The following is a 27,662-nucleotide window of genomic DNA, read 5'->3' on the forward strand; positions in this document are numbered from 1 at the left end:
TAGAAATCGCTGCCCCATGCGGCAATACACGCGGGAAATGAAAGCGCCCCCACAGAGGGGAGCGCTTCGTTTCCCAGACAGCGCTGAATTTCCATTGCCAAGCACCCAAGGGCCACGTGACGACAAAAGAAGGGTGAACAAAGCGAGTTGCATACGTCTCATTTCGTCCGAGCGGATTGCTGGCGGCGATTCTGGGCTGCAGCTACGCTCCAGCCGGCATTCCTGCTGTCGTCCGACGGAGAAATCTAATAAAGTGTAGCGCTACATTTCTACGGCCACCACCCCCCAATCCTCGCTTCTCCCGTACATGTTACACGGCAGTGCTCCTAGGGTGCCATTTGCTTGCTGCGAGTCCTACCGCGAAACGTCCGCTCCACAATACGTGGCAAATGTGAGGTTCTACTCAGGTTGTGCCTTTTTTTTTCGTGGTGCCAATTTCAACCCTGCAGCCATTTCTTATAAAGCTGGTGGCTTGACGACATGGATGAGGCCTCTGTCTCGCTTCTGATGATGTTCGGAACGGCAGCGAGCGAGTTTCAAAGATGGGGGCGTTTAAGAAAGAAGGAGCTTGCAAATACTGCGTTAAGCGATAAGCGAGTTGTTTCAATGTTTGCTGACAAGGTGTACGTCGAATTACTTTAGCAGCAATTTGTACTGCGAGGATATAATCAATTTCCATCTGCTGAGCCTGCTAATTACCATCATTGAAAAAAAAAGGCCTCAATTGAATAAAGTGCATTGCAGGCTTATACTGGGTATAGTTTAGTATAACTAATTCTACCTACCAGTCAAGCTTTTTTGAACATTTCAATAACCATCTCCAGAGGACCGGTTCGACCAGGTGGCGACGACACTGTCAAAAAAAAAAAAACGAAATTTAGATCTCTGGTGTAAATTATAAAACGGCATTTCCTGGTACTTCAAAAGCAGCAATTCTGTGAGCTTTGCTTCCACAGAAGAGTAGAAACGATTCTCCTTCCTTGGAAATCCGGCAGCGCTACCTTTTCAAACACGCGAACAGAAATACAGAGAGATCGGGCGCTCTCTCCGAGTATGTTTATTAAGGGACATGTAATGTATAACACGAGCCTGGTGAGGGCATTCATATCCCGAAAATCGTAAAAAGAAAACAAAACACATATTTGTGGATTGAGGAGGGCAGACCGCACTTTTTAGCCTATTTTTAGCAATCTGTACCCACTATTTTGCAGGGAGAAAGAAGTGGTGCTGACGCACGTGCCGCCTCCCTCTCTCTAAAAAAAAAAAAAAAAAAAAAAAAAAAAAAAAAAAAAAAACTAAAAAAAAATTATCGCAGTTCACCTAATCTGTCTTTACCTCTAGTTAAAATTTTGTCTCTCTCCAATCACGGCTTATAGTGTTTGTTTTCGTTTTCATCAATGCAAGAATGGCAGTGGGTGCGTATAGAAGCGACACTTGCATCAGCACCATTTCTTACTTCCTACTGGCAAGCGAATACAGACTGCTAAAAAATAACGGTAAAGTGCAGTCCGACCTCTTTTATCTACAAATATTTGTTTTTGTTTTTCCTATGTATGGAATGTGCATGAGATCATCCCCTTTGCGCTATATAAATTCAATATGCGTTCCCTTCGATTATCACAGTTTGTCTTCTCTCATCTGCCTTTCTGTGTTCGTGCTTGAAACAGTAGCACTTTAATTTAAAGAACTAGAAGTGCTTCACCAACTATCCCAGCAGAGTGTCGAGTTAAGTATAATCGATTCCGCCGTTCCACATAGCATCAATTTCCGGGGCCATTCAGGCCAGCCTTGATAATTGCAGAACTACTACTAAACGCCTACCCATTCTTGTAAGCTGTCGCTCCAGAATTCTCTACCCAACTAAAGCGGTAGGCTGCATTTCATGGTCACACCAAGGCCAGCGATTGCTCGCACACCTACGCATGTCCACTAGAACATCGGTTAAAGCCCGTTATAGCTTGTCCTTCCTTTGCCCTTCCCTAGAAGCGCAATTCCTACAGGGTTAAAGAAAAAAAAAAAGTCGTTTTTTCCGCGTGGTGAGTCTAGCACTACCATAGCGACAGACCCGAGAAGCAGTTCGGTGCGCACCATCAGTATCGCCTAAGTGCCTGCCGGAGTATTGCAGAGCGCGGCCGGCGCGACTACGCGATAAGTGAACGACCATTAATCAACGGTGGTCGTACTTCAGCGACCACCAGTTGTCGTCAAGGCGCGGGCCATCGATGCAGGCGGGCTTCAGCGATAGCGAGGCCTCGTGTGTAGGTCTTCAGCGTCGCGACGTTCGTCCCATCGCTTACGAGCACGAGACAAGGACCGGAAGTAGGTAGAGTGGGCGTGTGGCCTCACCCCTGAGCGGCAATCATAGCCTAATTTGCAGCGGCCGAGTGCTCAATGAGAGCTCCCATTAGAGGCCAGGAGTTGAGGGGAAGGACTTCGTCTTTAATTCCCGCCGCTCGTTAACTCTGCCACAGATGCCAGGCATGGCAGGCCGTGAGAGATCACGGTGACGATGCTGACACACTGCGGCGTAGCGGCGAGTTTTCTCGATGAGAACGCAGTGGACAGGCTGCGATCAGGATGATTTTTTTTCCGACCTGGTAAGAGCTCATATAGTCGATCGTCTGCTGCAAATGAGGGGAGGGAGCAAAATTGTCATCATCGTCAAGTGTGAGAAGAAAATGAAGGAAAAATAATAAAGGTAAAATTTAAATGAGGCAGCACCGCAGATGGAACTTCATGAAGACGAAGATGTTCAAAGCAAAGCGTGAGCGAGGATGGGTTGCATTTTTACACGAGGCGTGATTGGCGGCGGCGCTAGCAAACTGCTCTCATTCCTGAGCATGAAGATGAAGACGACGATGTTTGCTACACAGCGCGAGGTGAAACAACATGCGACACACAAATATATGACGCTATATGTGGAATGCATGAAGTATTACGCTCAGGAATAACGCGAAACACTCAAATGAACACAGTAGAGTTAACGTTCTAAAATGAATTGCCATCAAGAATTTATTAAGGTGACCGCATATACGGCCTTATACCACTATGTACGGTCTTACAAGGCTATGTTTGTGAAAAAAGTGTCAGCAAAAAGCGGGAGCAAAACGTGGAAACACAATATGAAAGCGAAATGTAGCCTGTGATATATGTCACATTCAGATAAGACTGCTAGTCAAGAATTTGTATGTAATTTCAAGTGGTATATAAATATCATGACATGCCTAGTCATGTCAAGTAAGTCATTATAGTTTAGTCATCAGTCATAGTCACTTGCCATGATCGAGGCAATAAGATCGGGGGTCCATTGTGCATGACTGTGGTGTCCATGACTTGTGTAAGCCAGTCAAAGCCATGATCATCACTACCATCTAGTCAAGACACTCAAAAGTGCTGAGTCATAAACCTTTAGGAGCTACTAAAGAGCAGCTAACGCATATGCTTTTGCATTTCTCCAATGCAGATCTCTGCAGCGTTCTCAAAGTTTTTAGCCACAAACTTAGAGCCCTCTAAATTCGCGCGAATAACATTGGACACACTCACCGCCATTTTCAACATACTACCTACGTTCCACGTGCGAAATAAAATTTGTTTTTGTCGTGAGCCCCCACAGTCAAGTTTTCACTCACAAAGCGTTTTATTGCGATATCGGTCTGAGCCTCTTTAAATGAACCTAATCGCACTCATTTCCCAGGAGGTTTTTGGCTTTTAACTGTCACTGAGGCCCTTGTTGGAACAATGAATCGACTGGAGTTCTTACCAACGAGAGTGGAGAAGGAAATGGCAGTCGGCAGCCTAAGAATGCCTAGCACTGCCGCATCGCAGGCCTGACGTCGCTGGGATGTTAAGCAGATGTACCTCGTGTTATACAAGTGCAGAAAACGGTGTAAGAGTTCTATAACAGGTGTTTCTCACATTTTTCTTTCTTCTTCTTGCAGGCCCAATCCAGTCGCAGTTTATAGCTCAACCAGTTCATGGCCTTGTGCAAAAAAAAAAAAAAAAGCGGTATTTGTACGATGTCCACTGAGCGGCGCTAGGATTGGGATGAGTTCAGTGTGGCTGATCAGTTCACACTCCCTTCAAGAGCTTGCCTTTCAATTTGATAACAAAATGGAACTTGTGAACACTGCATGGAATAAACATTGACTAAGCCAGCACTCTCATATCAGCTAAAGAGTATTTCGTGGTGATATATTTCGATGTGTAACAAAGCCCACTGCCTGCTATCATCCGGAACGCGGCATTGAGGCATGCTCCACGCTATGTTCAGATACAAGCCCTTCTTAGTGCTACCAACTAAACGAAGGCAAATATGTACTACGAAATTATTTTTTGTGCAATTTGACTACCAACTGAATAATTAGTGATGTTTCGAGGGGGGGGGGGGGGGGAAGTAGGTTTTCCTTCTGCCAAATCTAGGCTTTGAAAAGGTTCTGAAGCACCGCTAATAATTATCAGGAACCATTTAGTTTTTCTTTTTTTTTTCGGGGGGGGGGGGGGGGGGGGTAGTGTGATACTCGGCCTGAACCGCGCCGATCATAAGAAAGCTACCCACAACAGAAGAAAAACAAGACTGAAACTTGAAACACGCTCACAAGCATCATACAAGCTGATACAATAGACGCGTGATTTCCTGCCATCCGGGCGAAATTTGAGCCGCCGACCACAAACAACGCTTATTTTAAAGGGCATCGTTGAAATCGAATCTGAGCTCCATAAACATTTACGGTCAGTTCGGTCGTTCCGCGTTATTGCAAGAAGCTAAAGAAATCATCGGCGCAGACTATACCTCCATTTGCCGGCCGCCGGCAGACTGAACATCACCGTCCAATCATTTTTGAGCGCTGCTCATTTTTATAAGCCGTATCGGCGAAAATCGGCCACCAACCGCGATCTGATCCTAAAAGTAACGAAGGTGACGATGTTAAAGCAAGAAACTAACAAGCACGCTTCGAGGAATACAGTAACGATAGAGATCAGAGTGTGCACAGACAGCGCAGGGAAAGGAATCGAGTGACTGTTGGACACGGGAAAGGACCGATCACGTAATCTTCTGCGAGACCGCTTCCATGCTCGCTTCAGTCGTCGTCGATGGCGATCGATAAAGTCATTCTCGCCCGAAGAGGAGCGGGACATCGAACTCGTCTTTTAGCGCGGAGCCGTTCTGCGAAGCGATTTCGCTGCCGCCCGACTTCTTCGTCCCGGGGAGCGCGAACGGTGCAGTCATGTTCTCGATTTCATTTAGACCGTTTCTTTCCTGACGACTGTGGGCCTCTGTTCCGCCTTTTTCGTCTTCTTTCGGGCGCCTTTCATTTAAAGACGTACATCACCGTCCTCCCTCCCGCATGACTTCTTCCTTTTTTTTTTTTTTTTTTTTTTTACTTTGCCGCTAGAATTTTACATCGCTATTTTTCCTGGTATCATTTTTCTTCAGTACTCACCGAGCTTTTCCCTGTATTTCCACTGCATCGTCTCTCCGTGGCCACGCAGAATGTGAATGTAAAAAAGAGCAAAATAAAGAAAACCTTTCAATGAAACCAAATACATCTGGTTAAATGGGCTTGTCAGCGCCGTACAATTTTGCAAGTGACATCGCTCTTCTACGTGCCAATGTTTTAGTCAACGAGTACTTCGGCATCGTCGAAAAACCAGTATGCTTAGTGATGCTCGTTGGTACGCCATTTTTCTCCAAACACACAAGGACAGATACGACAGAAAGAAAACAGAGAAGTGCAGTCTTGTCTGGCTGTCTTTAGCGTTTCGGCTGCTCCGTTTCAGGAGTGCTGTTCTTATTACCATAATCAATCACTGTCGACAATGATACTTTATCCACCGTTGCGACTCGGTATACTCGTGGCGCTCAGCGACCGCGCAAGGGGCCGCGAGATCTAATTCGCCACAGCGGGCGAACTTCGATGGAGGCTAAATGCCAAACCACTGCGCCAAATGAGAATCCCAGGTGGTCAAAAATGATTCGGAGCATTCTACCCTCCTGCTTTTTTCTTGCCTTATTTCACCCCCTCCACCCACGTCCTCCTCCCCCTTTATCCCTATCCTACATGGCCATCGAGAGTCAGACAGCTGTAGAGCGATCTTCTTAGAACGTGTCCACTTTTGACAGCTCTATCAGCGTAGTGCGCGCTAGTGATAAGATAATATAGATTTTTGTCGGTTACAAACAGATAGTATACTTGAGAACGATGCTCAACGTAGATGGCCCTCTGCAACTATATGCCTCAAGCAGTGTACATATTGTGGCCCTCTGCAGCTAAGTTCCTCAAGCAGTGCACATATTGTGACGGAGGAGCAAAGAAGACGTAGTAGAAGGACAAGGTACTGGTGGTGGAAGAAGCGAAAGTGGCGCTGCTGAACGCGGTCGAGATTTCACTTCGCACGTTTGAAGAGACCCCGTCCTGAGAGCAATGTTTACGCCGTAACGTATTGGTGGAGGTTTGCTGGGTACGTGCTAATTACCAACGGATCAACCCGAGTTTCATCGGAATCGACCTCTTGCCGGTCTCTCACCTCACGTGCCCGAGATGTATCTGGACGGAGAAGCCGCACTTAGGCCGACAGCCAGCAGTTCCTGGCCGCATTGCCGAGAGCCCCGCTCCCTCGCGGGAGCAGCTGGAGATGACGTCGACGAATGGCTCACCCACTACCAACTAGTGAGCCGCTATAACAAGTGGGACCATAACGACTAGCTGGCGAACGTTGTTTTCTCGCTCACGGATGCGGCCCTCACATGGTATGAAAATCATGAGGTTATCCTTGACTTCCTGGACTCGTTTCGTGGAAGAACTAACAAAGTGTTAGGGTAATTCCTAGGCGAAAACTAAGACGGCTGGGTAGACATTGGCTCATCTGGCTCAACTTCCTGATGAGACGTATGTCCTCGTATGTCCGATGAGGACAAAGTGGGACATTTGCTAAAGGGCTTCGCTGAGGACATATACACGTTCCTTATCAGCAAGTAAAGCTTGAACTCCGTCGCCGATCTTGTACGGCATTGCCGAACATTTGAGAATTTGAAGATGCGGCGCATAAGACTAAAGTTCGGTCTCTTGGACACGGTGACAACAGTTGCTGCCATTGAGAGAATTTTCCAAGCCACTGATCTTAACTCCACTATCCGCCGGATAGTTCGAGCGGAATTGTCCCGCTCCTATGCACTCCCTTGTGATCACACGTTCACTTCCTGCACCACTAGCACCCTTTCCTACCAAGTCTTCGCTCCTCCGTCACAATATGTATCGATGTCATAATCAGTGTTCGTCGTATATGTTTGGTTTGAAAATTGATTGCTTCGATCATGAGACCGTAGCATGCAGGCAAAAAAAGGCATGTATATATAACTGTAATGGCACACAGAATAAAAGCTCACAGCACGATTACGATCATCTGTAATGTGTTATCCATACAGCACTTGTTAAGTCTGGGTTAAGTGAAGAAATTTTGTTGCCATTTATTTATTGTTATCCTAATTGAAGTACTAGCGACCTTGTCGACGTTGACGTTGTACTCCTGTGCTGACGCCACGTTTACGAGTGAGACAGCGAAATTTTCTAACCATCAAGCGGTGTATTTGCAGCGACACAGTATAATCTTTCACCCGTTCCTTGCTTTCTTATTTTACGGCACCTACTGGGCATGGCTGCTACCAAGCTTATTCTTACAACAGCTCATAGCTCATAATAGGGCGCCTTCGCAGCGTTTCGAAGCGTTTGGCAGTGTTCTACAATTACGGTCACATGCCGCACCGGGTGGTAACCAAGGTTTCGTGATACGAAAGGCTGCTTGAACTGGATACTCACCCGATCGTGAGGAAAAGAAACGCACGGCCACGTGATCACGGGGGAGCGAACTCTCCGCCCGAAGACGACAAGGTAGCTCAAATCATGGGCAGGGGGGAAGGGGGGGGGGGGGGGGGGGGGGGGTCACGTGATCGCTTGCGGCTACAGTACACAGATAAACCAGAAACAGTCCCATTGACAGCTACAGCGCAAAATAAACGAAAAAAAAAAGAAAGAAAATATCGCTTTTCCGGATAGTAAACACCAGCAGAGAATTCCTTCTTGAGGTGCCCAAAACTGATATATAGTAGCGTTTTAAACCACTAGGAATTGAAACTATAGTATTATAAGCATTATTAACATTTTAGTGTCGAATGGAATGTTAGAAAAAAGGAAAAAGCTAATTTATTTTTATTATCAAACATGATTTACAACCCCCTACTTATTAGAGTGACTAAGTATGTGTGGGACGTTTCTCATTTCTGGAGATTTTACATATGTCAGAGCCGTTTTATGTTTCTTGGCTGCTCAGCCTTCGAGGTCTCTGGTTCCCAGCTCGATTATCGCGCTTTAAAAAACGTTCTCAGGATATTTTTCACCTGCCGAGGCATTCAGCTAGTGATTGATGTATTACAACTTCAAAAACGACCATGGCGGCACAGCATATGGCATGCTGCCAGCGTCGTTCGGACGACATCCCTCATCCTGCTGTCATCGTCGCATGCTTCGCCGTGCGAATCGTAAGTTAATGTGCTTCAAGACGAATCGTCGAACGCGTGGGTGGTGTCAAAAAGATACCAATTGCAGGATATGCGTAACATAGAAACCAAGAACAGGTCGCGCATAATATCGACGTCACAAACTTGTAGGAGCTCGCAAAAACCTCTGTTTAGGATGAATGCGTTAGGAGCGGAGTTCTGGATATGTTTTTTATCTGATCTGCGCGCTCTCTATCATAAACATTGTGAGGAACGTTTGTAACTTCGGCCATTGCCTTTTTAACACTTCCCATTACGTACTGTTCATTATTATGCTTAAATTATTGATTTCAAAGAGACCTGACGGCATTCACTTAGGCTATGTGTCAATTTCGGGTAAAATGTGTTTTTTTGACGTCCAGTGCTTGTTTTGTTTTTATTCTCACTTCTGCGAAGAACACCCCGTTAACTCTAGTTTAAACGTCATTAAGACAGCGGTAAGCGTGGGTTTCATGGAGTTATAGTGACAAAAAATACACATCAGTATACTTACGTACAATCATAGCCAAAAGTAACTAGGCGACGGAATTTGTTTCTCGACCATGTAACGCGGCATTTCGGGAGGAAAGCTGCATCACTTTTCGAGAAATCTGCAATAGTCAAGGATTCAAATTTCCATAAGCTGTCGGTAATGCTTGGAAAGTTTTTTTGAGCTATCATGAAAACTGATGACGTAATCGACGATTAACATCCGATCTTCTCCTCACCGCACTAAAGTATTGCGTAGAAGTTAGGGGATGACGTCACGGACGGTAATATTTCTTCTTTTCGTTACCTTCGCCCACATCCTACGGTGCCTTTTCTGATGCTACCAAACAATATTTCTAGGCCTTCACTTTTGGTAGCCTTGTTTTTACTGCTTGAAACCAAGTTTTTCTATGCGGGAAATATACCGGTACCGTCATTGACGTCATTATGTGCCCCCCACGCTTCGCTGTGCGATGCGGAGAAGCCTGACAGCCGACGCGGTTTTAATCGCTATTTGCGCCATTGATTGATATGTTAGCGCGAAGATATTTCGCATACTTAACCTGGAAGCTGTAATCATTCGATTTCTCGAAACTCATCAAAATCTACAATCGGTACAGAATCTGCGCAAGGTAAAGGAGAACCCTTGTGACCCTCTTTCAAGACATAATGGCCCTTATTGACACTGTGAGGACTTCCTTATGCGTCTGAACGACCAACTCCATCGCCAGTAACTTTTGCCAAATACGGCACAATATTTCTACTAGCTGAAAACTGCCGAACTATAGTAGCTCATTAAGCTCGTTTTTACATTTCGCCCAAAGGCGTCAACTGTGTAGCGTTTGTTTTCATAAGCGCATATGTGCAGCCCGACAAGGCCCGCTTTATCACGAAAGAGTGCTCTTTTAATTTTTTTTTTTTTTAGCTTTTATCTTTCTCGATCAGTCAACTGCTTCCCAATAGCTTTTGAAAACACTTCAGTTATAGTAATGCAATTGTTTTATATTTCGGAAGGACTGGTACAAATACGTACCGCATTTGAGGTCTCGTTGCACTTCAAATATCTGCCCCCCCCCCCCTTTTTTTTGTATAATACTTGGGCTAAGCCTCTCAATTTGAATTCCTCGTCTAATTCCTAAATTCATTCTAAGTACAATTCACCCTTTCAGTGCATGAGAGATGTAATTCCGCGCCTTGGAAAGGGTTGAAGTACGTCATCTACTTAAAACGTTAGTTCAACGTATTGTAGAAGTGAATAAGTTTCTAACTGCGTGTGACATTGATTTATCCCTCTCTCCCCCTCTGTTTCTCTTCCTCTTTATAATGCCGGTTAACGTTATTATTCCTGCCTCTCAATTTATTTGACCCTACAGCAAAAACCAGTCTGCACCACACAGTTCATTAATGACTATTTCTTTCTTTTCGATGGAAGGGGGAATGGATACGTGGGGGGGGAAGGGGTGTAGCCTTTCAAGCGAGAAATTATTTTGCATGGAAAAACGCTCTGTACCCTGCCTTTTTAAACGAAAGCTGGCCAAAGAATGCATGGTTGAAATGGAACCAGCTGCTCAATCGCCCCTTCAGAGAATGAGCCGTAGAATAGCCTTTCATTCATCTCGTCGTTAGAGGGCATCGGATCGCCTGCCGCAACGTGGGCTCGTAGAATACGGCTCTCTGGGTCGTTCAATCCTCTCGCTCTCAGTAATCAAAATAATGTGATGAATTGTGAGCGAAAATGTCTGCTCCCGCGCAATGTCTTAATTAAAGAGCGGAGGATGTCCTGCCTTAATAACAGAACGATGCATACATGAGGAAGTTCCTATTCAAGATTCTGGTGGTTCCCTTCTTTTCCACCCTAGAAACTGCCTGCAAACGTTGCGTATTTCATTCCAACAGCTGCATGTAATGACTTGTTGCAGGTAAACAACATCGACCTCTGGGTCGATTTCTCAATGCTATGGATCCCGAAAACGTCACATGAAATATATTTGCCTCTGAGCTTTAAGAGCAGAACTTTGACAGCCACACTCTCTCGGCTTAAGGCATCGAGTTTCTCCACTTTTTAGCAAGTGACGCCGTCGTGATAGGTTCGCAGGCGGCACAAGAGATCTACATTTCTTGATTTCCTGAAAAAACTGAAAAGAAAATAATAAAAAACTTCAAAATTTTTCGAGGTTAACTTTTCTTCGGCTCAATGTTCCTTCACTCATGCCATGCACATCAACTGCTCTTTGTGCGGATCTTTGTGCATTTTAGCGTCAGGTTGATATCACAGCCAATGCTGGATAGCATCCTTGTTTTGTTCGTACCTTCTTTTTTTCTGTTTGTTTGAAAATTCATCTTCATTTGTGTTTATCGTGCGCTTATCGTCAGGTATAGGTTATACCTGTGACCATTTATCACAATGGTAATACATGTTGCTTTAAGGCTCCCTTCCCCGCATTGATTAATGTGCTTTCTTTTTTGCTTCATCGTCAGAAAGTGTGAAATGGTTGATTCAGTCTTCCTCTTGCTAAAATTTGTTTGAGGTGCTGGATTTTCTTAGTTAACAGGAAGGCCTGTCTGCAAATCGAACTGGGTTAAGCGTTTTATTTCGTATCAATCTAATATTAGTACTTGGTATATGTGAATAGTTCCGAAGCACGCACATCAATGTCCCATCCTCATTCCCAACGAGTCGTGATCCTGAGTCAACTTTGCTTCCCTGGGTCCACGCACTAAATAAATCGGACGCTCAGGAGCAGCCGTATACCAGTCGCGGTCGCAGATGGCTCTAGTGCGCCTCGAGAAATCCCTTAATTGGATGCGCTGCGCAAGAACTTCGGTTTAAGTTCACGACATTCCGAGAAAGAAGCGTTCTTTCAGCGAAAACAAAAACACGGGTGAGAGCGACGCTGCCTGCTCACGTCAAGCAAAGGGTTAAAGCTACCCGTAACGGAGCGGAGATGGTTTTGACATCAAACGAGATGGCTCGTGCATTTGCACGCGTTCGCGCCTGGGGCGCGTGCAAAGCGCTCTCGTCACTTTGCTTACTCTTCGGAAGCGACGTGCCAAGTTTCGAGATCCTTGGACGATGTGAATCCGCTTTGTCCGCAAAGCCGCCTTGGGCCGTGCTGCAGGGTATTTATAACATCGCCATGCACGCTCGTGCTATGGGCCCCTTGCATGGCCTAGCGTCAGTAGAGACGCGAACACACAACAAAACGCTTCTGAGTTCTCAGCGTCGCCTATATGTCACTCGCGAATATGCAGTGCAGGAATCAGCCGAGCCTAACTCCCAATGCTCTTCGTGGCGAATTAATTATTGAAACCAGACCAGCTAATTATGCGAAGCATTCGCCTGCAACTTGTGATGCCTGCTTTGTTCTTCGCTCCCTTTCATGTCCTTTGTGTTGTACTACATTATCCCAATGCGTGCGTACGTGAAGGCGTGCATGCATATGACTTTCGCTGACTTGCTTTCATTCGCACTTTCGCTAACATAAATTAACGAGTGTCATCGCCTTCAGTTTTCAAAAGGAGGGTAGAGTGCGATGATTAGACGAGTATAGGTTAAAGTATCAATGAGAGTAGCACTAACCTTCTGTCATCACAACAAATGTTAAAAATGTTTCATGATCAGTTTCATTCCGTTCAGTGCCAGCTTTAGAAACATCAATGCGAAAGTTCTCAGAGCCCCTGTTCCACAATCGTGCATTGATTATTACAATAATATAACTAACATTCGTCACTGGCTCTGGAACCGTGCTAACTATTGCAGCCTGCTATTAAACAGTAGAAAAGCATTACGATTCAGTGATTTCTGTGAAAAGGCAGAGTAGAATATCTTCCACATAAGTTTCACCTAAGAAAATCGAAAATATTTTTTCCACTCAACTCTGGATCACTAAAATTTTGCCCCGCGCTTTTCAGAAGCCACTTTTGCATCTTTTTTTCGGTGACCTCTTCCCATATACTGTCGAATATTGTTGCGCCGTGCGAAGCAGTAGGAAGAAGGAGAAATCACACTTAGTAACCTGAAATTGCCAACAAGTGATCTCGCGATCGTTAAAGTAAGGTGTCCGCTGTGCAGACGCTCGTTAAACACGCCGATGCGCAAATATCAAGGTGCGCAAACAAGGCCCTACTACGAGAGGATTTTCGAGGCGACATTTTCTTGTTTCGTTGGCATCACTGACACTCTTGGTAGCGTGACATGTTGCTTTAGTGCAGGTCATGAAGTGACACATATGAAAGCATCATAGAGTTCCGGGAAGCTGGGCCTCAGTGCTCCCCTTCCCTTCGCCACGCCCGCTACGTCTCGAGTGATGGATTGCAAGTGCTAGCGCGAGGGTGCTTGAATCAAGAGTGGCCTCCTGAGTTCGTCAAGTTGGAAAGATCGGCCCAGTCGATGGGAAAACAACAAGAGAGCTGCTTGAGAGAAGGAAGATGAGAGGGCTCATAAGTCAGTGCGGTAATTACACGCTTGTCGGGCAGCGGTAGATTCTTAGGGGTTAATTTGACCTATACGTCCGAGATGTCTCTTATTCATTTGCTGTAACTTAGACCACCGTTATAAGCACCAGCTTCGTCATCCTAACCCCATGTTTCGTTCTACAGTTTTACCTGCTCTAGGGCATCGTTTCTCTTGTCGATCTGAATAACGAGATCTTTCGACAAGGAAATCGTGTGTATGAAGGCCGCGTAAATTTGAACACTGTTATCGCGTGTGCAGCTCATTGTACTTTTCTTCATCATATCTCTTACTTCCTCATCATTTCTGCATAAACGCGACAGTTTTAAGGGCTATACGTTATTCGGAAAATCCGGCGTCGTAGTTGGCACTGGGAGCAAAAAACCACATGCATGCCTCTCCCAGGTGGTAATTGGTAGGTGAAATGTCCGTGAACTGATTGGTAAGCTGATTTTGTGAAGTCTTGCGTCAGGTGACAACTTGCCATGACCGAGGTGGTAGAAGTTGGCAGGAGGTCGTAATCGAAACGGTATTCTCGGGTCTCGAACCAGGCTAGCTATGTCACGTGATCTGACACGCAGCGTAGTAGCTTACGACTGAATGCCGATACGAATTGATATGTGCGTATTAAAAGAGGCACAAATTAAGGTATTGGTGATTTGAGCGAATAGAAAAGTGCAGGTACGCGAACGAGGATTCGAAGCGGCAATTCCAGACGGGAGGCTGTTAAAGCGAGAGTTTACTGATCTCCCGGTTTTTTGTTTGTTTGTTTGTTTGTTTGTTTGTTTGTTTGTTTGTTTGTTTGTTTGTTTGTTTGTTTGTTTGTTTGTTTGTTTGTTTGTTTGTTTGTTTGTTTGTTTGTTTGTTTGTTTGTTTTACCTTTCTTGCCGCATGCGTGGCGCGCACAGAAAGTGTTACCAGAAAACATTCTTTGAATTGGCACGATTACAGAAAAAAAAACATCTGTCTCCATCGGGCATCGAACTCCTATCCCTCCGATTCACAGCAGAGCGCGCAAACCACTACTCCACGAAGTGCTTTTTTTTAATTCGCAGCATAGTACTTATTACATTCAAACAATGTTCTATTTACATCAAACGTGTGCAGTGATCGCATTTAGGGGAAAATGTGTCAGCCGCTACCCGATTACTCTTCATGGAGTCGTAATACCGTGCGTCTCCAGGCAGAAATTATTGGGAATAATTATTGACCGCAGACTATCTTGGTCTAAACATATTATTATGGTGACGAAAAGGCTAATCAATTTTGCCATGTACTTCGTTTCATAGCTGGCATCAAATGGGATCCAACTGAGCGCTCCTTACTACGGCTTTACGAGACTCTGCTTGTTGGCTACATCCGATACAGTCTCCCAGTACTCTCTAATATGAGCATTTCCTGCTTGCGGACTTGAAAGAGCGTGCAAGCGCAGGCACTGAAAATATGCCTTGGACTGCCCAGATGTACCTCTAACAAAGGCACAATTAAATAGGCACATGCTCGCCCAATATTCATACACTTGTCACACGAACCACTTGGTTTATATTTACGAGCACACACACAACACTGTTTTCACCCACTGAGCAAGATTCTGTACGAGCGGCCGGACTGCAATTTTACAAGTGCTCTCCGCTGCCATCAGTCGTAAGTACCAAAAGGATATGCCCTACCATATCGCCCCGTCCAACCACCATGAGTGATGGATAAACCTTTGGCGCACCTTCGTGTTCCCGGGATACTAAAGAAATCAATGGTGCCACTTAGTGGTCTCAAACAACTTAATCTGGCGCACATCTGGTCAGAATATCCTAATTATATTCACGTATACAGCGACGGAACTGTGTCAGCATAGGCATCCGCGGCAGCTGTGGCCATACCAGCTTAGAAAACGACTCTACATTTCCTTTTGGGACATACTCCTACATCAACCGCTGCTTAACTTGTAGCCATTCGGGAATCTATTCGCTACATACGTGGGGAATTACCTCAAAAATAGTGTATATTCACGGGCTCAAAGACTGCATTGCAAATTTTGGAAAATTTCTTACGCCACACTACCTACCAGTCTTAGTCACTAAACATTACGAAGCTCCTCACATCTGCCCGACTGCAAGACCACAGGATAATGTTTCAATGGATCCCTGCCCACTGCGGGCTCCATGGAAATGAGCTGGCCGATGTTGAAGCGAAAAGTGCACTCGCAATGGCTTCCAAACAGCTGTGCGTTTTTCAAGAGTGGATACGACGTGCCTTCTTACGAGTTATATGAACAATGCTACAACAGCTTAATGGGCCCAGCTAGACGCCCGATACATTCGTCTAAAAAGGCTCGATCGAACATTGAAATTTTATGTTCCGCGGGATATTCCTTGTCATCATGCATGCTTGCTAGATAAACTTCGTTTAAATGTGACTTTCACGCGCAGGTACTTACATTTAATTGGACAGGTGGACTCCCCGTAATGTTCAAATTGGGGCATCCCCGTCACTGTGGACCATATATTATTGGTGTGCCAAGCGTATGCATGTGAAATAAATGTGCTAGCCGTTTCCTTGAAGCGTTTGGACAAGAGACCTCTGCCGGAAGAACTGCTGCTGGGTGCTTGGCAGGGAAAGGAGAAGGGTGTCCAGGCAGTGCGGGCTCTTTGCTGTTTTTTGTGCGCCACCGGACTTGATTAGCGCTTATAATCCAAGCTGTCATGCCTGTATGTATATTTCATATGCCTTCTCCCGCATTGTCACCCATCATGATCTACTTTCTTCTCCCCTTACCATTCCCCAGCGCAGAGTAGCAGGCCAGATTTAAATCATTCGTGCCAATCTCTCTGCCTTTCCTTTCAATAAACCCATCTATCTATCTATCTACCTACATCAACTATGTACACAGTTTTATTAAAAACAGCATCTTATCAACGCAATGCAGAATAGGACGTATACACTTAGTTAACAAAGCTCTAAACACGACAAGACGAGATTTTTTTTTCCATTGTAATCTCCCTTCGACGGGGCAGGGTCAGACGAAGGTTGCTTCGGCCTACCTCCCATCTCTTCCCTTCATTAATGACATTTGCTCCCCTCTGTCGAAAAGCAAAACACCTAAAACGGACCCTTTGGCATTGTCTCAAAGAAGAGCCAACATTCTACAACATACGCTTCTTTCTCAAAACATTTAATAGTAACAGCATAGGCCCAGCATTGCAAGGAAACTTGTCAATCGAAGTTTTAGAAGCGTGTAACGAATCAAATGGGGCAGATTCTTTCGAACGCTTTACGCCTTACACAATACACTGAATATTGCTTATCGGAGCTATACGTAGGTGAGTTCGTCTATTCCTGGTTGCATGGGCTGGGGAAAGTTGTTATGTTACAGAACCTAGTAAGCGTCGACAGTATTTAATTGGAAGCAGTTTCATAAGCTTCGCGTTCTTTCTCATTTACTACATTTTATTTTGCACATTAATGCGCAATTAGGACATAATCAACCTAAATAGTTAGGTGTTACTCTCACTATAATGATCTCACATTCAGTCAGCACATTAATAGCGTAACAAATAAAACAAGTGAAATACCTAACTTAGTAAACCGGACACTTCGTAATGCTCCCCAAAAATTAAAGCTTACAGCCTATCAGACGCTGGTAAGGGCGCACTTGGAGTACGGTAGCGTCGTATGGAATCCTCACACTGTCTAATCTATAAATTGGAGCGTATACAAAACCGGGAAGCCAGGTTCGTATCAGGACAATATTCAAGAGACGCTAGCGTGACTGATATGAAAAATACAATACGACCAGAAATGTTGGAGGAAACACGAAAGAAAAAGTAGGCTGAAGCTGGTGCATTCCATATACTATAATCAGGCAAACATTGAGTGGCAAAAATATATTCAACCACCCCACTACCTGTCAGCCAGAAGAGACCACGAAAATAAGATTCGAGAAATTAGGTGCAAGACGAACTACATGAAATTCTCTTTTTTTCCAAAAACAATCACGGAATGGAATGCGCTTCCTGCGCATTTGGCGGGCGCCAACAGCAGCAATTTTGTTTCCTTACTGAATGAGACTTAATTCCACTGTACTTGCTCGTTTCTGTTTCTGTTCACAAAATATGTTTGCTCTTTTTGTTTTGCATAACCGAATGTTATCTGTGAAGCCCACTCCACTGCTCTAATGCTTTGGCGCTGCAGGGTACACTGTAAATAAAATAAATAAATAAAGTAAACTCAAACATCTCTCCAAGAGACCTTCACGCAGAAAATTTGTAACACTCTTTTTCTGGCATCCGTTTTTGTCCACTGCATCATCATTGTGACCGCAATGCAATTATATAGTAATCTAAGCTTTCTATCACCGGAGGATCAACTATTATATTCCCGTGCAAAGAGCAAGGTTTCGAAAGAAGAATTTCAAACATTCAAACGCACAGACACATACGGCGAAAACATTTTCACAAAAATGTATGTTTTGACGCAAACTGCGTGAGTAAACTTAACTACTTTCAGTAAATGAAAACTACATACAGGGACGTTATTCCCTCGCCTCTGTGTCTATTATTCCCCCGTATGACCTCGTCTGTTCTACTTTTCGGTAAAAGACAACTCTGGCTTAACTCACTGGTTTCCTCTTAGAAAGCCCCGTTCTTTACTCATGCAAATAGCATTTCCTAACGGAGAAATAGCAGAAAGATTGAATTTTAGGACAACGAAATGAGCTAGTTGGAAGGGACTAATGCTAAAATAAAAACAGTGCGAAGAGCACGGACTTTTAAAGCAAAAGAGAAACGCGGCGCTGTCTCCCAACTTAAAAGTTAATACACGACAGAAGTATATTTACAGTCTCTAAATATTCTCTTGCGAAAAGAAGACAAAAGCAAAACAAAAACAAAAACACAACCGGATGGTTGTTCTCGAAAATGCGAAGCCCAAAACGCATATTCTCTATCGTATAGACGAATGGGGAGATGGCTGACGCATTCACCCTTGCCCTTTCCAAGGAATTTCCCATGTTTGATGATGACGATGACCAAATAAAATCTGAGCAATATAGAACAACGGCTTATATACTGATTTCTTATTCATTTTGCTTGTTACTTTCGTTTCCTTCGTTCTATTGAGAGGGGGCGCAATGCGCTTGCCGGGTCACCAGTCGTGAACTTAGCTTGCAAGAATGCTGTAATAATCGGATAGGAACAGTCGCGAAAGAAGAAGAAGAAATGGGTAAACAAATGCCTCACACACAGGTGCACAGGTGCCAATGGCGTGGCGCCACATTTTAATGTATCACACACTAAAATAGTTAATTGCATCAATAAATTAAAGTATCAATGATATGACGTCACGCAACCTGAACTCAAGCCGAAAAAAAGGGCATAGGAAGGGATTGGCGCGCAATTTGAAAGTACCAAAGACTAAAATGTGTAAACAAGAAGTGAATTAAGCAACTAGAAGCAACCAGGAGCAACCAACAGCAGCATCCGTGCTTTCGCATTACTCCAATGCAGATTCTACAGTGCCCTTTATTTTTTTATTTGCTACATCAATGCTAGTTGATGACATCTGTTACTCTATGGACTAGCTTTCCGATTCTCTAGTTCATGTTGATGTCATTACGAAGTTTTCTTGTAAACTATAAGCATCAAAGACTTTTTTTTGTGTGTGTGCATCTCAGTAATTTTTTTGCAGGCTGTTGGCTGAAACCGTGCACAAAACATGTATCAAGCGCAACCTAACGGCGTTGCTCAATTAACTGTGAGCCGTGGTACGGCAGCAGCGAAATGACTTCACGCCTACATCAAAGAAAGAACAAAAAAAAATTACCAAACGAGTGTCTGTCTAAAGCTCGTTTCGCAAGGATACTGCTGCACTGGAAACGCGTGGGAACCGAGCGGTAATTAAAGGGTGATCCACTTACGTATACCCAAGCGGTGCGCTGAGTCTAAATCAGGTGGGCGCGCATTGCGCACAAGCCGACTCAACGAGCGCTTTTACAGCACACGGGGCGAGCCAGACAAAGGATCTACGAGGCTCGCTTTTCACGGTATGCAAGTCGTACCCCGCACTTTCGGTGACGACCTATGATGAAAAATTAAAAAAAAATGTCATCAACCCATCATTTCGTAATTCTAAAAAAAAAAACAGACATGCATGAGAGACAATAGTGCTTAGTATAAGAAAATTGCTCAAATCTAGCCGAATACAAAATTAAGGTCAAAACTGGAACGCGGCTCCTAAATGTAATTCAGGAGGAGAGCTCAAGGGAATTTCGAAATGTCTCTCAAGCTAAGCTGAGTGGTCTGCGTGAGAGAGATAACGTGGGCGAATAATTATTGTACAGCGCACGCATGTGTTTCTAAGCGCCATGTTGCACCTGCGTTTGATACATGTGCTTGCAGTTTGTTCGCACAGTATTGTCGTTAAACTCTTTATCTCAATATTTTTTTTTCAAGAGCAATGCTTTCCTAATAAGTGGGACACCAAACTTTGCATAGATATCTTTGTAAGATTTATCACCGCCGCAATGTCTAAATATACTCGGAAACACGAGCAAAAACAGAGCTGGGCAATACACAACTGAGACAAGAAGCCGGTACAAAAGAACGTGGCTTATTGGATGGCTTGGTATTTTATAACCAACTAAGAGGGAGAATTAAGAGGAGGCGAGTGTAGCGTTCAACGATAACGATGAGCGCCAGTATCGGGAGAGTGCCAATGACTGAGCAGACTGTAATAGTTGGTGGCGACAACTTAAATTGCTCATTCTGATTCTTCGATCGAATGCAGGTGTTTCTGAAGTTCCCCTGTCTCCAAGCGTTATAAACTTCCGCAAGGCGCAGAGGGGGCAGTGGCATTTAGCGGAACCACAACTCCATCGTATACTTGACAACAATGTCGTGTGGGAATCACATACATTAATGCGCCATAAGCTTGACACCACATCAGATCTGCTGTTGTAGAGAGACAACTGAAATGAGTACCGACCGACGATGAAGCAATATATGTTCTTGTTTCGGCGCCATCTTCTCACGTTGACCCTATAATCCTATAATCACTCCGGTGAGTTTTGCGGGACCAAACAACCTCGTATTGTGGATGAAACCTGCATACACGGACTGCTTTCAAAAGCAACAGGGTTGCGAGAAAGCGTACTCGGACCATACACACGTGCGATTCGTTGACAAATATAACAACCGCTGGCTCGCCTGAAAAAAAAAAAAAAAAAAAAAAAAACACACACATTATTTTGCGCATGCACAGTTCAGATTTCAAGCAAAGCTTCTCTATGTTGGCATGACCCTGCAGAGGTAGTGTTGTACTGTTCCTAATATATAAGTCTATTCTATCGATTGTTTCAGCATATGGTAATTACATATTTATACTCCCCAAGATACACTCGCCAGAACCGGTTTATGTTCAGGCTACGGTCAGTGAGGCTAGCCTACATCATCTGTCTGGCGTTACACTTCCGTACCACGGACAGCTGCGTTGTTTAGGCTGTCACAGCTCGATCTAACACCCAAGCTGAGCGCGTCCGATTAGAATACTTTTTTTTATTCAGTTTTCCGGTCCGTTGAATTCGCAGAAGGTGGCTGGAGCTCGGTGCCAAGCACTCAATTTTCGCGAGAGTATGCCACCAGTTTCCACTGTGTCTACATCAAGTCTGACTTGCCTCAAGAAATTTTCCTAAACTTATGTGAGTCGGTGCAGGCTCCCTGCGCCCCGTATGCCCGAGCCCAGTAATAACGGATGACATCAAGAATTTCGGTGAGCATAATAAACATCTTCTGCATTTCTCTCTCGACAGTAATACATTTAGCCGTAAGCGGTCTTCATTTCAATGCATGCAAATAACTGTTCAAAGCCTCGCTATTTTTTCCTCGCCATAGCAAGCCGTTAGCCGGAATACAATTATATAAGATATCAAAATCGTTTCTTCATATTTTCAAACTGAGATGCACTGAAGTTAAATTTGTGCTACCACACACAAACAGTGAGTGCGATTCACAGCGTGCACGAATTCACTACTCCTGAGTATTTATTACTCGCAGGGAAAAAAAGAAAGTTATTAGCAGAGATCACTATGGGGAGGGGGGGGGGGGGGGGGGGGGCTCGGCTCATGAGCTGATTAGCACTGAATAGGAGAGAACGTTGTTAGTGATCAAGTGATTATCGGAGTTTCTATTCCTAGAGCTGTTCTTGGAAAACTCCCAAAGGGGACATTTCCTCATCTGCATCATATTCGTCGCTTGCATAGATCTGGTTTTTGACACGTCGCCAAAGATGACAATTTGATCCAGCGAGCAATGTCTGAATCTCGCTTAACGTTAATTTAAATGTGAATGGGCCTGCAATGCTTCTAGCAAAGTATCTCCCGTGGAGCTTTTTCTAGCTTTGCTTGTAAATGAGCGCACATTAAAAATCACTCAACACGTGAAGGGACAATGGAATGCGGTAGCTCTCTTTTGTGAGCAAAACTTCACATGAGGACCTAGTTATAGCCAGTGCAATGAGTACCCATGACGTACATGAATACTGCGCTGTAGCTAGCGTTCAATCCGCCAATGTTTAGCAAATTGTACGCGGCATAGAATATACGCAGCGTTGCAGCGACGACGCCGTTTAAGCATACACTCTTGCAGCCTGCTTGGGGACATTATCAAATCGAACACTACATAAGAAGGCTGCGTGTACCTGAGCGCCACTCAAGACCTTTCGGCCACAAATGCCGCACACCTTTCGCTTACTAAAGCAATGAAGCGGGAAGCTTGGGAGCAATAATATTTTCTCGCCTTATGCTGCCGTAAATCGGAATGCACACGCGACAAAATGCTTCAGATTTGTGTTGCCCATATACTATGCTCACTGAGTTTCGCAGGGCTCATTTAACATTAACAAAAGGTCATAAATATTAACGCAAGCACATCTGACGGAATAAAACATTACTAGTTTGTCCGAATATCGTTTCAGTACCATAGCGAAAGCTCTATTTTTTTGCGAGCGTAATAAATAACTATGTTAATCAATGAAGTTAACAGTTGGAAAGCAAGTCATTCAAGACAAAGTGCGTACGATATGGAAACAATGAATTGATAAACGGCAGAAGGGTAGCCTCGTTATCATGTGCCATCATATTTTTTTATGTATTCGATGACAGCCTGTTCCTGGCGCATCATAAGAAATAAGAATGTTCGCCTGCTCTGTATCAGCCAGTCCAGACATCTGTGCGTCCTTTTATGACAAGTCAAGTTTCTTAGATATCGCTTTTAATTGTGACCCAATTGTGCAATATCGTGAGTGACTGTTATATAAATACTGAAAGGAATGGTCCAACCTTCGGATGCACAGCAAAACTTTTCTTTTAGGATTCCTCCTTCATCCGTATCGATCAATTAGGTCTGCCAAAGAAAATTAATGTGGAAGGTGTTTAACAATAGCGAGCACGTTAACAGCAAAAATACTATAAGCCGTTCGAGAGAAGATCTACGGATAAATTGATTGTTAAGGCGAATATTGCTGTATGCGAAAACAATGAGCTCATAAACACATTCCCGCTGCAAAATTGGTTTGAGGAGAAATACTGAGTCTGACATAATCTCTATTGCACCTTCCTCCAGCTCCACACTCACTAAAAGCGCTCCTTACCTGACTTCCTTCTTTTTGCTGAGTCAAATCTCCCATTCTTCCCTTCTGTCAGCTTTTCTTTCCTCGCTCTCTCCTCGAATTCGCCTTTTTTTTTTTTTTTTTTAAATCTGCGGTTACTTTCCTGTGCGTCGTTTCACGAGGTCTCGTTTTTATTTTCTAGCTTTTCTTGCACCTTGCACTCTGTACTGCTATGACAGAAGCCACAGCCTGAAAAAAATAACAAAGACGACAGCTTCTTATCGAAATGCCCAGCTAACAAAACACGCCCAAGCAAGGCAAGACGACAAAAGAGGTCTGCTTAATTCAAGTGGCTCCCCCGGCGACGGGCTCTTCTATTCTGGGTTCCGGCGTTGGTTCGGAAAGCAGTAAGGCAATGACGGGCGACAGTTTTCCTGGCGGCAGAGGCAGCTTGAAACAAACGGGCCTAGTTGTTATACTCTGCTCCCTCAGGACTCTGTAGGCCGGATGATTCATGGTAGCTGCTCAGGAGCATGAGCCTCCACTTGTCTCTGGTCAATCGGTTTCTCCCCTATCGCCTCCCGGATTAGCGCAGTGATTCCGGGCTTTTGAGTCGCGCCAACCTCCCTCCCTCCTTGCGGACTCCCTACAAGTCCGCCTCCCTTTACACCGTTTTCATCCACGAAGGCGTTTTGTTCTCCCCTTTAGGGATTTAAGAGCGGAAACAAAGTGAATGCCGCATTTAATCAGCTCGAGAACGAACTGGATTTTAAATTTGTTCTCGCTTGGTTCACAAGGATTAGTTTTTGTGATGCGAAAGGTATTCAGTCGGTGACAAAACTTGCTGCAATAAAATAAAAACAATGCTCGGTGTACCTTGTGCTGATAAGCTGCATCCAACACTATAAATACGCTGATCACGATTGTATAAAAAATGGCCTTATTGACCATGACTCTTCACCGGTGATGTTCTTGTCTATACCAACAAGCATACCGACGGTTTCATCGACCGCTAGTTCGAAAAAAGCGACAACTTCTCTCATAGTTTCACCTCAAAAGCCCTGTATTATTTTACCTGTATGTATGTGCTTTTTTACGTGCTTAGCGCTGCTCGTCGTAGCACAAATATGAGCTTGTATAACCTTTCTTACTTGTTTTTCACACATTAGTTTGATTCAACATTTGTAAATAAAGGAAATCAGTCTAAGTTTTTACTGGTTATTGTGATTACCATTCTGGCGATAAATTAGCCTCAAAAAGCTCAGCTGCCCTGCGATTCTAGACGCCGCTTCATAAACCGACTGCTATCGTGTTCGCGCGCGCGCGCGCGCGCGCGTGTGTGCGTGTGCGTGTGCGTGTGCGTGTGCGTGTGCGTGTGCGCGCGTGCGTGCGTGTGCGCGCGTGCGTGTGCGCGCGTGCGTGCGTGTGCGCGCGTGTGCGCGCGTGCGTGTGCGTGTGCGTGTGCGTGTGCGTGTGCGTGTGCGTGTGTGTGTGTGTGTGTGTGTGTGTGTGTGTGTGTGTGTGTGTGTGTGTGTGTGTGTGTGTGTGTGTGTGTGTGTGTGTGTGTGTGTGTGTGTGTGTGTGTGTGTGTGTGTGTGTGTGTGTGTGTGTGTGTGTGTGTGTGTGAAATCACTAAAAGATACAGTAAGGTTCGAGAATTATATATTTCTTGACTTCGCATTGCTTGCTTTATGCGTTTTTTTTTTTTTGCCAGCTCTTTTAAATGATTCGCTGATCAGGCAAATTGTCGAAACAAAAACAAAGCTAATCGCAATAAGAAGCTATGCAACGAAACTAACAGCCATACAGCCTCGTTTATTCCAAAACAGAGCTCGAGATTGAGATTTTGCCACGCCGGAACACGGAACTACTGGTATGCCTTTAATAAAAGCAATATATTGATTTTGTGGCTTAACGGGGTGAACACATTTCGTTTAGTTAGGGAGGGCAAGGTAGGCTTAATGCTAAATCTCTTCTCATTTAAGAATATATTTAAAAAGACAGCGGGTGCACGACACAGGGCCACTAGTTGTGTTGCGTGTGCGTTTCCTTGTGTCCTGCACGAACGCGCTGCTTTTTCATAATATTTTCATTATTTTTCATAATGACACTATTGAGAAGTACACATCCCAGTGTTTTCCGAAGTTACTGTTCGCGTTAGCCCAATGCATTTTGAGGAACCGACCAAGAGGGTGTAAAGTACCTCAGTATACTTTCGACTTACAGCGTTCTCCGAGCTGATCAATTGAGCCTCGTCCTGCCTTCCACTAAAAACAACACGGTTAACTTAGCTGGCGCGACTACTAACGACGAATAGTGGTGGCCCTGGGTTAGAATCCCGAACTAAAACGTTTCTTTAACTGCGATGTTTATGGGCTCTAAAGTTTCCCTTTCTAGTCACATTGCTGCACTCAGATGAATCTAATGAGAAATGACTCATTTGATCGCTGTTCATGCGTTAGCAAAAATACAGCCGCCACCCTGACTAGTCCCTCATATCACCTTTATCTAGCCGCTGCCTTGTCCTAAACGCCCACATAGCTTTCCCCCGCCTTGTTCAAACTCCCACTCGTGTGCCTAGGCTCCTGTAATCCATCACCTCGAGACAACTCGATAGGGCGCTGCGGAGAAGGGAAGCCAAGGGCAGAGCACCGTGACACCTCAGGAGTCTTTTACGCTACTCTTACGGTCCCAACAAGCATAGGCCAGCCGTCGCAAGCGCAACAACAGCTTCCTCTTCAGGACGACCTGGTATACGCTTGCGGCAGTTATCGATTTCTGGTTCGATGAAATGGTATCCGTGATGTCTCATGAATCAATCTACGCGACGACACTGTTCTTAATTCCTTTCCTTTTCTCTCTTTCTTCCTTACCTTCTTTCCTTTGTTTTCTTTTTCTTACAGCGGTATGCCCCTGCTGCCTTATGAAATAGACCTACATCACCATCATCGTGATATCAGTTACGTCCATTATCTAGCAAAGCCCTCTCCAGTTTATCTCCAGTTAACCTTGTTCTGCCCGAGTTGCAACCATCATCTCCTTTTCTGATCTTCCCAGCTGGCCGACTACTGTCACTTACAGGATTTGCTTCTCTTATAATACATTCGGTTGGTCAGAGGAACCGTTCCCTGCAGAGCGCAAGGTGAAGGCACGCATCCTCACCGTCATCTGCCGCCAGTCTCGAGCGGTGAAGGGACAAGGAGAACGGGCGCATAAAATCCGCTAAATGGCAAATATGAAACACCGGCCAACCGGGACAGAGCGAGGGTGAGGCAGAAATATTTCACAAGCTGTGTGATGCAATGTTCTCGTCTCTAAAACAGTGCAGAAAATATCTTCAACGCCAACATTTTCCTGTTCTTTCAGCATTCTTGCTATATGACGTCAACCCCAATTCTGGATTGCCAAGCAGCATGGTCCCGCGTTCAAATTTCGACTTTTACGAAACGCGTTGCACAGTACTTATAGTCTGCTTAATTGTCTGCGTTCGCATAGTGTGTATTTTCTGCATTGATGCAAATAACACACGCGCAGCAGAGCAGCGAAAAGAAATGCGTGCTTAGAAACATTCTCCACAAAACACCGTTCACACTCGCTTGCCGGTCTGTTATAGCTTCCCAGATGCGCTGCAGGCTTTGTTCGAGTAGAAGCCGTCACGCATAACACGCACACAAAACATGGGTTCCTAGCTCGAACGGAGTACTCTGTTGTTAAAAATCATGCCCACAAATTTTAAACATTTTCTGGGAAAATTTTTGAACGCAAAATACGTATTCTTTAAGATCATGATAACAATATAAACCCACAAATCTTCCTTCGACAGGTTTATAGTCTTTTGCTATAAATATTCAAATAGGCGCCCCATCAGTTTTCTGGAGCAGTATGACTGATTTTTTGTTTGCGCAAGACAAACTTCAGGCGCAAACTTTTGGTACGAATTAGCAGTCTAGATCATTTCTATCAATATGTTCATAAAAGTATGTCACTATAATTTCCGGCTGCTTCACAATTGTTTAAAAACGTATTGTTTTTATGGAATGTTTTGATTACTCGTTGAGAGCGCAGGACAAATTTCAGCAGTGAAACTGCGCTATGCTCGAGAAGCTTAAACCGTATCTATCAATAGCTTGATAAAAGGTGTCTTACATTATCATAACGTCGACTCCCAATATATTCACAAACGCAGCCCTTTGAAAAAACGTTAAAGGCAGAATATTGTCATGGTTTGGAAGTTTAGACCATTCTCATCAACGTGCGAATAACAGTGTATTGCAATATCCGGCAGTTGCTAAGAATTAAAAAGTGTCCCAGATTCATAGCCCCGACAGCGTTGCTTGTATCCCATCGGCCGGCTTGCATATGATTTTGGAGAACTACCGGTGCACAGAAGGAAAAAAGCTTTTGTAAATTTCCGACTGCATTTTTTCATCAGCGTAGCTACGAACCCCAAAAATGACACCACAAAGCAGAAAATAGAAACGAGTTTTGCATACCATAGTTTCAAACTTTACATTTCGCCTGCCTTGTTTTCGTCTGGAGAGCAAAGTCTAGTTCCATTTTTATTGATGAGCGTTGGACCCACAAGCTTTCCAC

The sequence above is a fragment of the Amblyomma maculatum genome, chromosome 6 (genome assembly GCF_055883805.1).
Source record: "Amblyomma maculatum isolate TAMU_Amacu chromosome 6, ASM5588380v1, whole genome shotgun sequence".
Lineage (NCBI taxonomy): Eukaryota > Metazoa > Arthropoda > Arachnida > Ixodida > Ixodidae > Amblyomma > Amblyomma maculatum.